This window comes from Sprattus sprattus (genome assembly GCF_963457725.1).
Source record: "Sprattus sprattus genome assembly, chromosome: 12".
NCBI classification, from domain to species: domain Eukaryota; kingdom Metazoa; phylum Chordata; class Actinopteri; order Clupeiformes; family Clupeidae; genus Sprattus; species Sprattus sprattus.
In genome coordinates this window covers 22,415,600-22,430,991 of record NC_137910.1, presented here as the reverse complement: position 1 = coordinate 22,430,991, position 15,392 = coordinate 22,415,600, and positions in this window count along the sequence as shown.

Here is a 15,392-nt window from a genome sequence, read left to right as displayed (position 1 = left end):
ATGGCATGTATCCAGTACTCACTATGTTTTTTTTATATAGACTGTACTTTGTTTTTTATAGGCTGTTTTCAACTACGCTTTAACTATGTTTTTACTGTAGCACTCTGAGATTAATTTGAATGTAGAGTGCGTTATAAATTAAATGTATTTATTTATAGTATTAGGAGATGTGCGCTTGTCACCAATTTCAATGCTGAGCTGTCAGAGACTCTTTGTACAACTGAGTCAATTTAGCCTGTCCCTATCCCTTTGAAACACCTATATGATTTATTAGTGTTTTTGACAGGTACTGGGATTATCTGTGTTATTAATCTAAACAACTGCAAGATCACTTGATTGTTCCCTACTGCTAGCCGACGTCTCTGTCTACATCAACCATCGTGGCTCAGACCTCTGCAGGGTCTGGGGCAATATGCTCAGGATACTGTGGTTAAAGACCCCAGACAAATGTCTTCCTCTATTGAGCTCATTCAAAAAAGGACGTCTCCATACAGTACCTTGCATCTGGTGTTTATCTCTGCGTGTGTCAGCATTTTAAAAATGGTGTTTCCTTCCGTTTCTCTCTTTACCATGGCCCATGCCCCCTTGTGATTTTTTTTTACGACGCGTCACTGATCCACCTGCTGTTGTTGTTATTGGCCCAGGGTTACATATACGTGAAACCCTCAGTCAGAGATGCAGTGAAACATAGCGTGTGAGGGGCAGGATCTCTGGGGAGGAACTGTATGTGAGAGAGCATGTGTGAATGAGGAGAGGAGAGGTGCATGTGGTTGGGTGGGGAGGAAGGTGTGCCTGAGCCTAAGTCAACTGAGGACAGGAGCTGCTTCTCCCCAGGGCTGCTGTGGTGACATTCACTCACAGGAGAAAAGCTAGGTTAGGCTGAGAAGTTTTATGTGTGTGTGTGTGTGTGTGTGTGTGTGTGTGTGTGTGTGTGTGTGTGTGTGTGTGTGTGTGTGTGTATTTTAGAGAGGTAAGGGGCGCTGGTGCCGTATATGCCTCTCCCACCCCCGCAGCGTTGTTGTCTTAACTGTGTGTCACATGTGTCCCACATTCACACACGCTAGTGTCTGTGTGTGTGTATGATGGGGGTGGGGGTGGGGGGGGGCAGGGGCCGTGCAGCTCTGGAAACACTGAGGTGAAATGCGCTGCTTCTCAGCCTTTCATCTGACGGCACGTTTGAAGTGGGGCTCTGGAGCAGTTTCCATAGCAAGCAGTGGCATAATGTTTGCTCATGTGTGTGAGAGCGAATCGGGGCACAGGGAGGTTGGGGGGGGGGGGGGGGGGGGGGGTTGGGGAGGAGGAGGAAGAAGAGGAAGAGAGAGACGGAGGTTTCAACAGAAGTAGAGCAAAACCCAGGTTGTGAAAACACAACCAGCCATTCCAGCAACCATCACCTTGGCAAGAAAGCACTCTGATTCTGATCACCAGATGGGCAGTTGGACACGTACACTCTTATCAAATTTCCATTTCCATGTCAGCTAACGCAAGTCAGCCAAACCTGACAGAGCACAACTGCGTCTATTGTTGAGCACACTTTTTTTTAATTTAGCACCGTTTTTTTATTTTGCGCAGCTATTCATTGATCTGTCAACATAAACAATGAACATTATCTCATCTAAAAACAAGCACATTTTTTTAAAATTGCCTTTTGTGTGTATGACTGGTAACTGACATGAAGATGGTAATTTAGTTGCTCAATAGCTCCATTTCAGCTGACTAATGAAGAAAGCAGACTGCTTGTGTTGGCGAGAGTGCTGAACTCTGGCTCCAGTCATCTCCCTGGAGACATCAGGTGAAGTATATCCTCATAAGTATTTTTTTTTTCATGTTTATTTTGAGTGAATAATTCCTGGCAGGCATAGATTTGTCCAAAAAATAAATTCAACACAAGCTTCAAGCATTGCCCCCCCCCCCACACGCACAATGTCCAGTTTGATTCTAAACCCCTAGCCGATCATAAACCACAGGAACATGACCAGTGAGTTAAACAACAGAGGACTCCAGCCATCCCTTGATGGCTTGATGGTGACATGTGACTATCTGGCTCACAGTTGAAATTGTGCTTCAATTGCTCCTAAAGGGAAACTTGCACTTTCCCTCTCAACCATGAGATCAACACAGTCTAAAAAGATGTTCATGCTTGTCACGTGGTCTTCATTTCCATTGTGGGGTGTGAATGCATGAAATAAATCTCTGCTCTCCATTTTGAATGACAGCTCCAGCCAAGCCCTCAGAGCATTGCCCAAGACGCGGGCATCTCTCTCTCTCTGTCTGTACCGCACCTTACGACGATTGCATCACATTTGCATCAGCTCTGTGAGGGCTAGGTTTTTTGATGCATGAAACTTTGCTCCATGCATTGGATTAGACTTTAGGGGGATGCTGTGGCAGTCCTGTGTGCTACCGCAGCATGAAAGGAGCTTGTGGAGGATAGTGTGACAGGTAAACTACAAAGAATACCCCCAGTATGAAGATGTGTTTACAGCAAAACAAAATCCACTGCTAAAGTGAAAAAAGTTCAGTAAATTATGGCTGGCAAGTTTTAAGCCTCTTCTGAATGACCAAAAATTTAAAAGTAAATCACAAGACTCCAAAATAAAATGTAATCTTAATTTTATTTGACCAACACTCCAAATATAGCCGCGAGTTTCACTGTGCATTACACCAAACGTGGCAGCGCTGAGGGCCCCTTTACTGTAATTACACTGTTCGTGTCCTCGTTTACTATTACCCACAGTTGTGCTCCTGGTTTGGCAAATAATGCAGGTTGTGATTTGGTGCTGCAAAACACAGTGGCCATACACACACACACACACACACACACACACACACACACACACACACACACACACACACACACACACACACACACACACACACACACAAACACACACACACACACACACACACACACAAACCTTCTTCACACACAAACCTTCTTCATGAGTATTTTTCAGGGGTTAGAGTGGCACTTGGCAGAGATGCAGAGAGCAAATCACCAACTCGCCAACTTCTCGTTCCCAAGGCATCCTGGCAACGTGACGCTCGTCAGTCATTAGTGATGGATGGTTATTCCAAAGGAGCTGTAGTTGAAGGTGCAGGGCACGACTGCTCCCTAGGTAACGAGAGCCTATAAGTCCCATTAGAAAAACTGAAAAAAATAACTGTCCTTTAACATAACATAATTGCTTTGAATTGTTCCGCTACACACACACTGGTGTGTGAGTGCATATTGTGGAGCATAGCAGCTTGTTATGTGGCCAAAGAGTCCTGGATCTGACATGATGTTGCCCTGTGCGAAGTCACTTGAACCGCAGTTGTTTGTTTGAACAGTGGTTTCATACTCAGCCCACGGATTCCCAGTGAAATGTCCACAAACCCCAAAGGATTCATGAGGTAAAGGAAAATGAGGATTAGAGTTTTTTTCTCACCTTCCTGTATTTAATTACTAACAGGACAACACTTATACCGCTGGCTTAGTTGTGCAGATCTTAAATATAAATATATGCAACTAATTCGGTATAACACTGTGAACTATATTATAACTACAGAGAGAGAAAGAGAGGGGGGGAGAGAGAAAGAGAAAAAGATGGTTTCTTTGTTTCTTGTTTCCTGTCTTTAAGCAACCTTCACAAGCAAGGCTCAAGTAGATTGTCACAGGCATGGCTCAAGGATGAAAACAACTGCTATCAACAACATGGCTAACCTCAGATGACATGACAAACTCAAACATCAGAGAGGCTCACCGGTGGCTGTGCAGGAAGAGAAACCATACCCTACTGGTAATCCTGACCAATAACAAACAAACCCTTCCATCCGTCTGGTTTATTGCCTTCCTTTTTCTCTCTCCTTCTCCTTCGGCTCACAGCTGTTTCCAGGAAGGGTGCAGGGGCTGCAGGCCCATTCGGGGCAGAGCCTGAGACACGCCAAAGAGGACAACCACATCAGCTGGTCCTCACGCTAATGGAAAATGTGTGTCACAGTCCCTCAGTTCGTGCAGAGCAAATACTGCCCATATCTTAGCCATCGCTCATTGTGGGGTGGCCAGCGTGTCAGGGGGTATGGTGGCTGTTGCTTATTGAGTCCTTCACGCTGTTTGGAAGTGACCGCACACACACACACACACACACACACACACACACACACACACACACACACACCACAGCCAAAATATCTGACTTGTATGTAAGACCAGGAAAAGTGTAAACATCAATGACAAAACAGTTTAGAATAACAATATTTAAGAGATTTAAATCTATTTTGTTTAATGTATATTTATATTCAAATCTAAATTATTAAATCATCATTTAGATTTGAATATAAATATAAATTAAACACAATTATTTATATATACAAACATATATATTTATACAAATAAAATGTATAATTTTTATTTCAAATACATTAGTTACAAAATGTGTGATGTTGGCTGCTTAACATGCAGTGTTGCCGCATGTCATGGTAAATAGTGCAGTATCTTAATATTAGGAAGCACCCAAAGTTCAGCTGTATGAGAGAAACCTGTTGGATAAGTGCAGGGCCATAAAGCTGTCACTCAGACTGCTCTGAGGAACAGAGTTCACCTGGCTGCCTGGGTGGGGCCTGAGGGCCCACTGTACGTGCAACAAGTCCAGCTCCATATACCTGAGCCAGGGCCCCAGTCCTGCCCCCTGGGGCTCAGTCACGGGGCACAAGGTACTTTCCTGCTCTCTTAGTCATCCAGCAGGGCGGCCCACAGCGTCAGCCCACGGCACCATCTACCATCTACCTATGAAAAAAAGCCTCCCCCACCAGGAAGCCGGAGGAGCACTGTGCCTGGGGGCTGAGTGTAGGAACGCTAGGGGCTAACCACCGCCACCAACAACACAGCGCTTGTGTCTGAGGTGTCTCATGTGGCCTTACTTTAAAACACATAAAGACTATATGTCATATGTGGTAATGTCCCTGTCTGCTGACGTTACACAACAAATCACGAGCGCTCTTGTGTCTTTCCTGTGTCTCCTCTCAGTGGTTAGTCACTGGTCCTGCCATTCCTGTTGGGGTGGGGCTTGGGCTGGGGGGGGGGGCTCGGGTGCTGGTTTGAGCTATTTTTGGAGCAGGTAAAACTCTATGTCTAGTTTAGGAGATGGTTTGGACTTTTACCCCCCAACCCCCAACCCCCAACACACACACACACACACACACCTCTGTCCTCACTGAGAGTCTCAGTGTGTTTGAGTGCTCTGTTATCTTTAGTCAGGAGCACAATTGCTCTCCTCTCAGTAGGCCGATGAGTCAGTGTCCCTCCCAAGCCGGTTTATAGAGGTGATGGGCTGGGCTATTTTTTGAGCAGGTATAAAAACTGCCCAGGTGAGCCGCTGAGTCGCAGAGAGCTGAGCCGCTGAGTCGTCAGCCTCATGTCTCAATGACATCCTGTATGATTCAGTTGCTTGTCTCATGTCCAATTTTAGTAATATTAAAACACTTTACAGTAAGCCTTGATTTCTTTTGAAAGGAAAGCTGTTCTTCTCCTTTTTAGAAGAACTTTCTCAGTTGCGATGAAAAGGGAAGAGGTCTCAGAGTGTGAGGTGTTCAATCATCAAACACAACAGGAAGTGCCATAACCCACTCTGAGCAGTACGTCTTGTGAAGGTTCACAGACTCAGCTCAGCAACTTGCTCCATGGTGAAACAAACAACATAAACTTAACATCAGATCAGTTCATGGTGTGTTCATTTCATTGTTGCGGAAATGGCTCTGACTTTTGGCGAGTCCAGCGGCGGATACATGATCAAAGGGAAGTCTGCTTCCTTCTGCCTTCTCCATGAACAGGACTGCCTGTGCGCCACCCATGAGTCATCAGAATCAGTTACCAAAGGGCCGGTTTCACTGGGGCCACCATCTTTCAACACTGTCATATTTGCTTCTGCTTTTAAGCTCAGCCGGTAATTAACCCCTCTTCCTCCACTCATCTGGCGCCCCACAGAGTAACATCAACAAGACTGTACTTCACTAAATAACTTTCTTTTGATTAATGTCTGTGGCTCCAGCTTAAAGGCATTTGCTGAGTACCAGTGTAGATGTTTCAGTTCACTGTACTCTTTAAACTCAGGGTTGGACTGATAGACCCATTCCTGATGTTTAAAGGCCTATTCCTATTGTTGCTATGGGTATTTGCCATTGGGAGCATTCCATGTGCACGTGTGTTATCCACAGCATTTCTTACCAGCAATGAATTACAATCAGAAACCAAAACATGTTTTGTAGTCAATGTGAAAGCGTTGAACGCGTGCCGGTCCATTGCTAATCACAGCACAGGGGAGAGGAGCCTTGCAGGGAACTTGAACTCCCAGACCGGACGATATCTGATCTGAGCGTGCCAGAGCCTAGGCGCGGGAGAGCAGCCTGGCAAAACACCAGCGCCCCTGAACAAAAGGCTCCACTCAGCACTCTCCCGTCCGTTCTCATCTGCCTGCCGGCACCGGTGAGGGCAGCCCCTCAGCCTTTATGCCTGGAACGCGACTGAACCGCGACGCCACACAGACAGCCGCCTCGGCTCTTATCAGCACGCCTCATGCCCGAGACACGGGCTTCCCCAGGAATATTTGCAGAGGCTCAATAATTACCATTGTATTGTTTTTACTATATACAAACTACTATTTTTTTGTTTTTAAAAACTATGACTTTGTAAAATTAGAAAGAAAATGGTACATGGTGTATCATGTATATGCCGCCTGAATGCCAATAGGTTTTATCCTGATACATGTATAAATTCATGTGCTTGCTTTTGATTCTCTGTTCCTCCTCCCCCCTTCTCTTTTTTATCTCTCTACCCGGCCGACCCTAAGCAGATGATTCCTTCCTTATGAGCGGGATTCTCCTTAATGTTTCCTCCTATTAAAAGAGAGTTTTGCTTTGCCATCGTCGCCTTAGTGCTTGCTCTCGGGGGTTCAGGCTCTGGGCTCTGTGAAGCACCTTGAGACAATTTCAATTGTTATTGGTGCTACATAAATCAAATCAAATTTGTTTTTATTATTATAATTTAGAGATAACGCCGCCACCACGCGTCACAGCAGGGGTCAGCACAGGGTAAAGGTGTACATGCCACCCAGCATGCAGTGTTTGTGCTGACTGTCTACAGCCCTCGGTTTCTAATGGCACCATAATGATGGGTCATAAATGAGGGAGAGGTCATGGGTCATGTTCACTGGAAAGGTGCCATACTCAGCAGGTGACCATCCGAAAGGAATGACACTCAAACAGCTCCAGAGGATGAGACTGAGTGGGGGGTTATCAGAGGGATTGGGGGACATGCATGCAGATCAGCTGTCATCTTAATAAACCCAGGACTCTTTACTCACCCCTGGAGACAGAGGGAGAAATGTGAAACAGGGAGCCATGTGTTGGCTCATGCTCAAAAGTCCTTTGATGAAGTGGGCCTGTAAATCATTGAAGCATGGATGAGGAAAAACATACAAAACGTCTGTTTCTCGGAAAAGCTCTGCTTGCATTGTGATGAAAAGTGATGTAGCGTCATCTGTGCCCTTCCAAGGTAGAAAGTACAGTTATCCCAGAGATCCCTGTGACCTCCAGAGGTCCCCCAATGGCAAACTGCAAAATTGCCTGCCCTGTGGAGCCATCATCCTTTTCAGATGTATATTACACCTCTGACCCCATTTTATTGTTGGGCTTTTTCGTTTTTATTATGCCTTGGCTTTGTTATTCTTAAAAGCATAAGTATTTATTTGTGCCTAGTAGTTTAACATCAGTCATAATCAATGTAATTTAAAAGTATTAAAACAACTTGGACATCTAAAATATTTGTAAGATATCCATTGCATACCCCAAAGATGGGAAAATGCAGTGCTCATGATTCATTTTTTACAGGAGACATTTGCATTAATTGTCATTTTTTATTTCATATACTTCACATTGGACAGCTTGTAAGCATCATTGGGCAAGCCTTTCTAAAGCTGGTTCATCTCAATTTTACCAGCAAGAATACGTAGTAGAAAACCACTGTGTAGACTTCTAACTATCATCATAATAACCAGTGTGGGTAGAAAATGAACGATCCGTATAACCACTAGGATATTCACTAATAACAAGCTATCAAAACTACTATACTACTACAAAATGAGTTACACTATTGATATTAATTACATTATGTGCATTCTATGTTTAAATACATGTCACGTATAGGCACAGTGTGTGGGGAGTAACAACACAGAAAGCTGTGGGAACCCTCTATATGCCGGCCTGAAGGCCTGGTAACCCCCGTCCCCCCTTTTCTTATACTGAACTGGGCACAGTTCCAAACCAGGGGTGACGTAGAGTGTTTTTGATGCAGGTGGCTAAGGCTCAGACATAGGGGGGAGGCAAGGGAAAGGGAGACAGTGATAACTGACCAAAAGATGACACCAAGCATTTCCAGGCCCTCAATACTCCAGCCACATATATCCCACGGGGAGGGCCATAAGTGATTTATAGCAACAAGAGGGTCTCTTCAGATGTCTTAAAGAGAATGGAAGACTTTGTAACGCCAGTACTTAGCAATGCAATAACAAAATAAACCTTTTTTGATCCACACTGCATGACTCCTGAAGTTTTTGAAGAACCAAAGAACCATAAAATTAGAGTTTTACTCATATCAGAAAAGATGAGTGTTTTCCAAATCACAAACCTATAAATCAGACACGACAAATACCATGACCAACTGTGTCAATAGCTTGATCAAGTGTTTTCTATTCAGGCTAGTTAAGGTAAGAAAAACTTCCATTACATTTGATAGTTGATACATTTCTATGTTTCTTTTTCCTTTCTTTCTTTCATCTTCAGCAAATGTCCTTTGTAACCTAGAGATGGAAGCGGACAAAAACAACAGGAGTTGTGCTCCAATAATCAAGAGGGGCAGGTGTAGTTCAGTTTGCAGGGCAGCCTGTCCACAGTTGTGGTTTTAAAAAGTTAATAAAACAGCAAATTGTCACATCACAGACAGCTGGGAGAGTAAAGTGTGAGTATGATGTGAGTGTGAGAAAACTAGTGTGTATGTTGAAGAGTAGTCAACCAAAGCAACCTGCAGCCGAGTCAGGCATTGCCCCAAGCAGCTGGCACAGATTGCATGACCATGTTTACACTGCAATGTCCAAAGAGCAGAGAGAGAGGGATAAAGGGAGAGAGAATGAGGGAGAGGGAGATAGAGAGAGTGAGAGGGAGAGAGAGAGAGAGAGAGAGAGAGAGAGAGAGAGGGAGAGCTGCTATGAGACATGTCTGGGCGTGTCCCAGTCTGATCGCCTGAGGCACTGTGAGCGCTAGCCCAGACACTGCTCAGACACACTCTCTCCCTCCCTCTCTGGATGTGTGTGTGCTCTCTCTCTCTCTCTCTCTCTCTCTCTCTCTCTCACCCTTTTCTCTTTGTGTGCCCCTCTCTTTCTCTGTCTCTTTCACTGCTGCAAAGAATGCCAGTATGGACAAGAAAAAGCAAAAAGGCAGGCGACAGTCTCAGAATAATGACCCACCTCAGACCAATAAAATGAAGAGGCCTGTGGAAAATAATTGGGAGCAGTTGCAGTTTTCATGGGGGGAAGAAGAAATGTCCTTTTGTCAGGTACATGTTTAGACTGAAGGATACATTTTTCAGAATGTGCCCATTTTTATTTTGGTCACACTTTAATTAAACAAAGGGAAAATAAATATGATAACAATAATATGTTTAGAATGGGTGATTTATTCATTTTCAGGCAAACATGTCAAGATTGATTCCTTCATAATAAAATTGCCAACATATCCCTTTTCATTTAGCACATTTTTAGAGCCATCCCAACTCCCATGAAGGGGTTAACACCACAGTAACTCAGTGTCCCAGCACCATGAGTCACTTCGGCTTTTGTGTGAAGGCTGTCAGTGGATGTATGCAGATATTTATCATATCTCCATCGCACATTTTTTACTCCAACTTGTTTTTGTTACAAATGACCACTAGTAGTTTACCTCTACAACAATCTTTTGTGAAGTACAACCCAGACCAAGAAATTGTTGACATTGAGATGCACGACACAGGGTTGGACTGTCATCCATTTTGTGGCAGCCCTTGAATAAGCACATACTGTATACAGTACTACAAAGAGGGAGGACTTCAGTGTAAATCTCCACAGCCAAGGGGCCTGGGAATGTAAAGCTCACGACTCTGAGCAGAGAGAAAGACGTGACCCTGGATGTTTAAACAACTTCCTGTGTTTTGGCTGAGTCACGAGAGGCATATGAGGGAGCGGTCAGGAACAGCCAAGCGACCACATACTGAAAGACCAGTGCAAAGAGGTGTCATGCTTTGTTCTGAAATGTAGAAGTTCCCCGCTGACAGTATATGCTGAAAATGACAGTTACTAGGACGTAAAACATCAACTCAATGCTAATACATAACAGTAAACAATAGTTCTAATAATTATACTGGACTGTGAATTAAAATGAAAAGCACAAAAACATAGTGTTATGTTTCTGACTTTTTTTTCATCTTTGATCGTCAGAGGCATGGCCTGGCTGATTTCAGGAAAAATACATGTTTCCTGTAAAGACTATTAATAAAGGGCTGCAAGAAACACCTTTCAAAACACTGCCACAGAACTGAAGGTACTTCCTAATTCTTTTTTAGGTTTCCATCAAGCAGTGTGTTTCTCACATGGTGAAAGAAACCCCCATGACACATCTGTAGTGAAACCTGTGGACAGACTTTTGTGAAATTATATTCCTCATATAATATAAATTATGAATTCTTCATTTTTTTCTTGCGTTTAGCTCTTTCTAGGTCAAGGTGTGACAGCGCTCTGTCTTTTCTCAGTGCCTGTCCTCAGTGTTTGACTAGAAGCACAACGTGTTCTTTTAGGTCCCTTACAATGTGTAAATCACAAGTGCTGATTATCCCCAGCAATTAAACAGGCTGGTTAAATAGTTCACCCATAGCTTAAGGTTACTCTCATTAACGTCTGGATTTCTATAAACCTCCCCGGAGTGACACGTTCAGCGCCATGTCAGCGCACGGCTGCTAGGCTCCCGCCGCGATGGCTCTGATTCAGACAGGCATCACAACAGGATGTGTTCCCCCCCATACAGGGTGCAATTAGACGTTAGCAGTCTGAATCAAGTAATTACTGTCGTGATTGGGCTTATAAAGCTCTGCTGCTGTCAGTCTTGAGAGGCCGGTGTTTACGGGGCTGGAGACAGTGATGCAGGCCACACTCGCATGAAGGGCGCGTCGTCCAGAGCAATCTTTTGGTGATAAATCAGCCACCTGTGCCATATGATATACTATAATTAGTATCGCCGTTGATGTGATGGACGTGAGCTGTAAAGCATCACTAGGCAAAAGCAAATGCAGGCGTTTGGAGACACCGTCTTGAGCACTTGCTGCAGAGATAAGGACCTTATTGCATGGGATGTGTAGATAACTATTACATGACCCAGATTTAACTCCAGCCAGAAATGTATGACCCGAACTAACCTGACATTTGGCCCCGACCTTAAACAACCCTAGGGGCTTGTGCTCGTGACATCAGGCCACCCTCTATTTGGGGTGGAGGTACTCCAGAAGAGCTTTATGGGTAGTTGTTCCTTGCCGTGAGTGTGGGGGTTAAATGGGGCAGATCCAATGTTATTTTCTTCCAAATTGCCTCTCTGTCAATAAAATGTGATACATGTCTCTGCACCTGCTGTACACTGTATCTGCCAGTGATGGCTGTTATTTCATGTGCACTCATATGTTATACACATGGCTTCAGGCATTTCATACATCGACACTGGCTGTATATGGTCAGACCAGGGTTGGCAACAACCAATGGCCACTGGTCTCTGGACTATCTAATTATTTCAGTCAGTAAACAAGTTCAGGAGTACTGTAAACACTGGACTAATCGAGCATAAAGGTTAAATGACATCTGATATTATATAACTATATTTAAATTGTAATATAACCGTATATATCCTATTCCTTACATTACCAGTCTCATCAGCCCAAAACCAGAATGATGGGCCCAACACAGGTGAAAATCTCCCACACAACAGGAGTAACATTTTACACCACATTTCGCATGAGTCTAGATTTAAAGTGTGATTGAGGGACACAATAGAGTTCTGAGTATCTATGAAACCACCCTGGGGGTTTCAGGGAAGAGCTGCAGGCAAGAATACATCACATGCTCACTAACCACAGGTGAAAGATTCAGCTGCCTGCTTGTTTTCAGGTGCCCACAGACCCAGTACCACTAACATTGATCACAAGGAAAAACCAACTCCTGTTCATGTTAGACATATTATGCTGCAAGAAACTTCACACAATTGCCTGTTTGTGTTTAAATGTGTTTATTGTCAATACATTAAGATTACAAGTTTTTTTTTCTTGGAAATTAGGTAAAGTATTTTTCATCATATTTTAAGCATACTCAATTATGATTTATTATACAGCTGCGGAAAAAATTAAGAGACCACTTCAAAATTATCAGTTTCTCTGGTTTTAGTATTTATTGGTATGTGTTAAAGTAAAATGTACATTTTTGTTTTATTCTATAACCTACTGGCAACATTCCTACCAAATTTCAAATAAAAATATTGTCATTTAGATCATTTATTTGCAGAAAAATGACAATTGGTCAAAATAGCGAAAATGATGCAGTGTCTTCAGATCTCGAATAATGCAAAGAAAACAAGCTCATATTCATTTTTAAACTACACAATACTAATGCTTTAACTTAGGAAGAGTTCAGAAATCAATATTTGGTGGAATAACCTTGATTTAAAATCACAACTTTCATGTGTCTTGGCATGCTCTCCACCAGTCTTTCACATTGCCGTTGGGTGACTTTAACACATACCAATAAATAGTAAAACCAGAGAAACTGATAATTTTGAAGTGGTCTCTTAATTTTTTCCGCGGCTGTATATTATTTTTTACATTTTTAAAAGTATCTCTGGTTGAAAACTGTTTCAAAAACAAATTACTCAAACCCAACCATGAGTCCAGGCATGATGTCTGACCTGAGGCTGATGTTTGACCTCATCCAAGTCTGGGTAGGCTTGTTGTCTGTGCAGCGACATCCCTCTGGCGTGACCTGCGCATAAGGACACACTTTTAGATGACGGGCCCCCACCAGTAGAAACACAGTCATTAGGAAAGCAAACGCTGTCATGCCTCTCCAGGGCTCAGCACGCAGCCCACATCTCCTGCCATTTCCTCATGTGCCAGGAGACGTGGCGATTAAAGGTACAGTCCGCAACTAATCCAATGCACAGTCCGCAACTAATCCAATGCATTTTTTGTCAAATTCACGAAATTATTAAGTCCTCTAGATTTCCAGCTGTTCATTGTGTATGCTAAAGAAAACTCCAATGTTTGTACGCAGTCCTGGTGCTCTAAATGGAAAACAAACATAGGAGCTCAGACTGAGCCATAAACATTACCAATCAAAGGGAGGGTTGTCATTTCAGTGGTAAGTGAGCTTTCACCAGAATCACAGATTTCACCTTTAACAGCTTTAGTGACCTTCACAAGAACCACCTGACCCCCCTCACTCACACAACCAACCCCAGATCAACACGGTGCAACCAAGGCCCTACTCCTGGAGGATGCCCATATGGAAAAGTCTATAAAATGTATATATGCTCATTTTTATATTGTATATACAATAACAGTGTTTACACACATAATTACGGCCCTTTAATATGCAGGAACAAAGAACAAATATATGTTTTATATATGAACTACCTAGCATGCTGAAGGTCATGAATAGTATGAAATGTATGCAAGCTCTTTACCACAGATTTATCATGCAAGTACTGCACATGACAAGTGTGATTCCCAGGTTTAACAGACCTTTTCAATTTGGGGGATGAGTGTGAAGGTGAGTCAGGAGCTCTTATCCATAGCCTGGAGGGAGTTCACACACTAAATCATGTCTGTTACTCGGCCCCAGAATGACTACGGCGAACACAGATACAAGCTCTGAGGACTTCTCAGTCAGTCTCCGTCTCGCATAATAGAGCGCTTCATTCAGACACTTTTATTTATGTCGGAACAGTGATTCATGGTTTGAAGAGAAGGCAAAAAACTAGGTTGATGATAGCATGACTCTGAACAAGGAAAACAAAGACCCTGCTTTGACATGGCTGATCAGAGGTTTTGCTTATGTTTTCGACTTTGATGGCTGCTAGTTTTCATGTGATTCCTTTTGTGGAACTCATTAGATCACAAAATATCTTCCGGTTTCAGAGTCAACTTGTCCCTTTTAATCTCCCCTCAACACATTCACCCCCAGTACAAAAGCAAAGACATGCATGTCAGTGTTTCCCTGAGAGTTAAGAGCTTTCTGCCACAGTAGTGCATATTTCTTTGTTCTATTTTTCAGAACAAAACTAGAACACAACAGTGCTGTCAAAGCCACGAAAAAGATGAGCAAAGTTTCATCTTTGTCTAACATGTCAATTTTCATATTCGCGTTCTTCTGGTCTCAGGCAATTTGGTTATGACTTTGTTCTCTTTGTACTTCAACCACAGTGTTTTGTTTCTTAACCCCCATCACTTTTTGTTGTCACCAAAAAGACATTGGGTATCGCCAGTCAAAGGCCGAACATTCTCAGCTTCGTCTCAGCAAACACAGTGACAGACAAAAAGAACACAGTTCACTTGCAGTTACCGTTACAAAGCTGGATATTGTGTTGCAAAAAAAAAACAACCACAACACAGGAGACATGTAATTTAAAACTGTGAGTGCAATCCACATGGGTTCGCTCTCCGATGCACCCATGCTACAGAATGTTTTTAGAACTGGTACGTCTGTGCATGCAAAGGTTGCCCTCATATCTATAATTAACAGTGCCTGCTTTCATTACTTTTTCACTGTATACATGCACATACTTAACCATATATTTTTCAAAAGGAAAAGGAAAAGGCATATTTTGAAGGCATGATTAAAAATACATGCGGAGCGGATTCCTATTTTGGAGAGAAAGTCATATTTTGAGTTAGTATGGTTTGACGGCAGTGGCTCAGGCCCGGTGGGTTCCTACAGGACTTTGCCGCGGCTCAGGCCCGGTGGGTTCCTACAGGACTTTGCTGCATGGATGGTTGGACTGAGAGCACGGGCAGTGCGGAAGAAGCAAGAAGTTAAATGCTGCAGGACCTGAGAAGGCTTGTCTTCATGGATGAAATCTGAGACCTCTAAGAGCTGGCATTTCAGTAAACTAGATAGACAGGGAGACAGAAAAAACACACACACACACACAGACACACACATAAGAAAGAGAGCAGCCTCTCTGACTAACTTCCCACAAAACAAATGTCTATACATGGTCACACTTAAGCACACACACACACATTCACACAAACACACACACACAGAAGCCACTTTGTCTCCCACAACCCACACAAA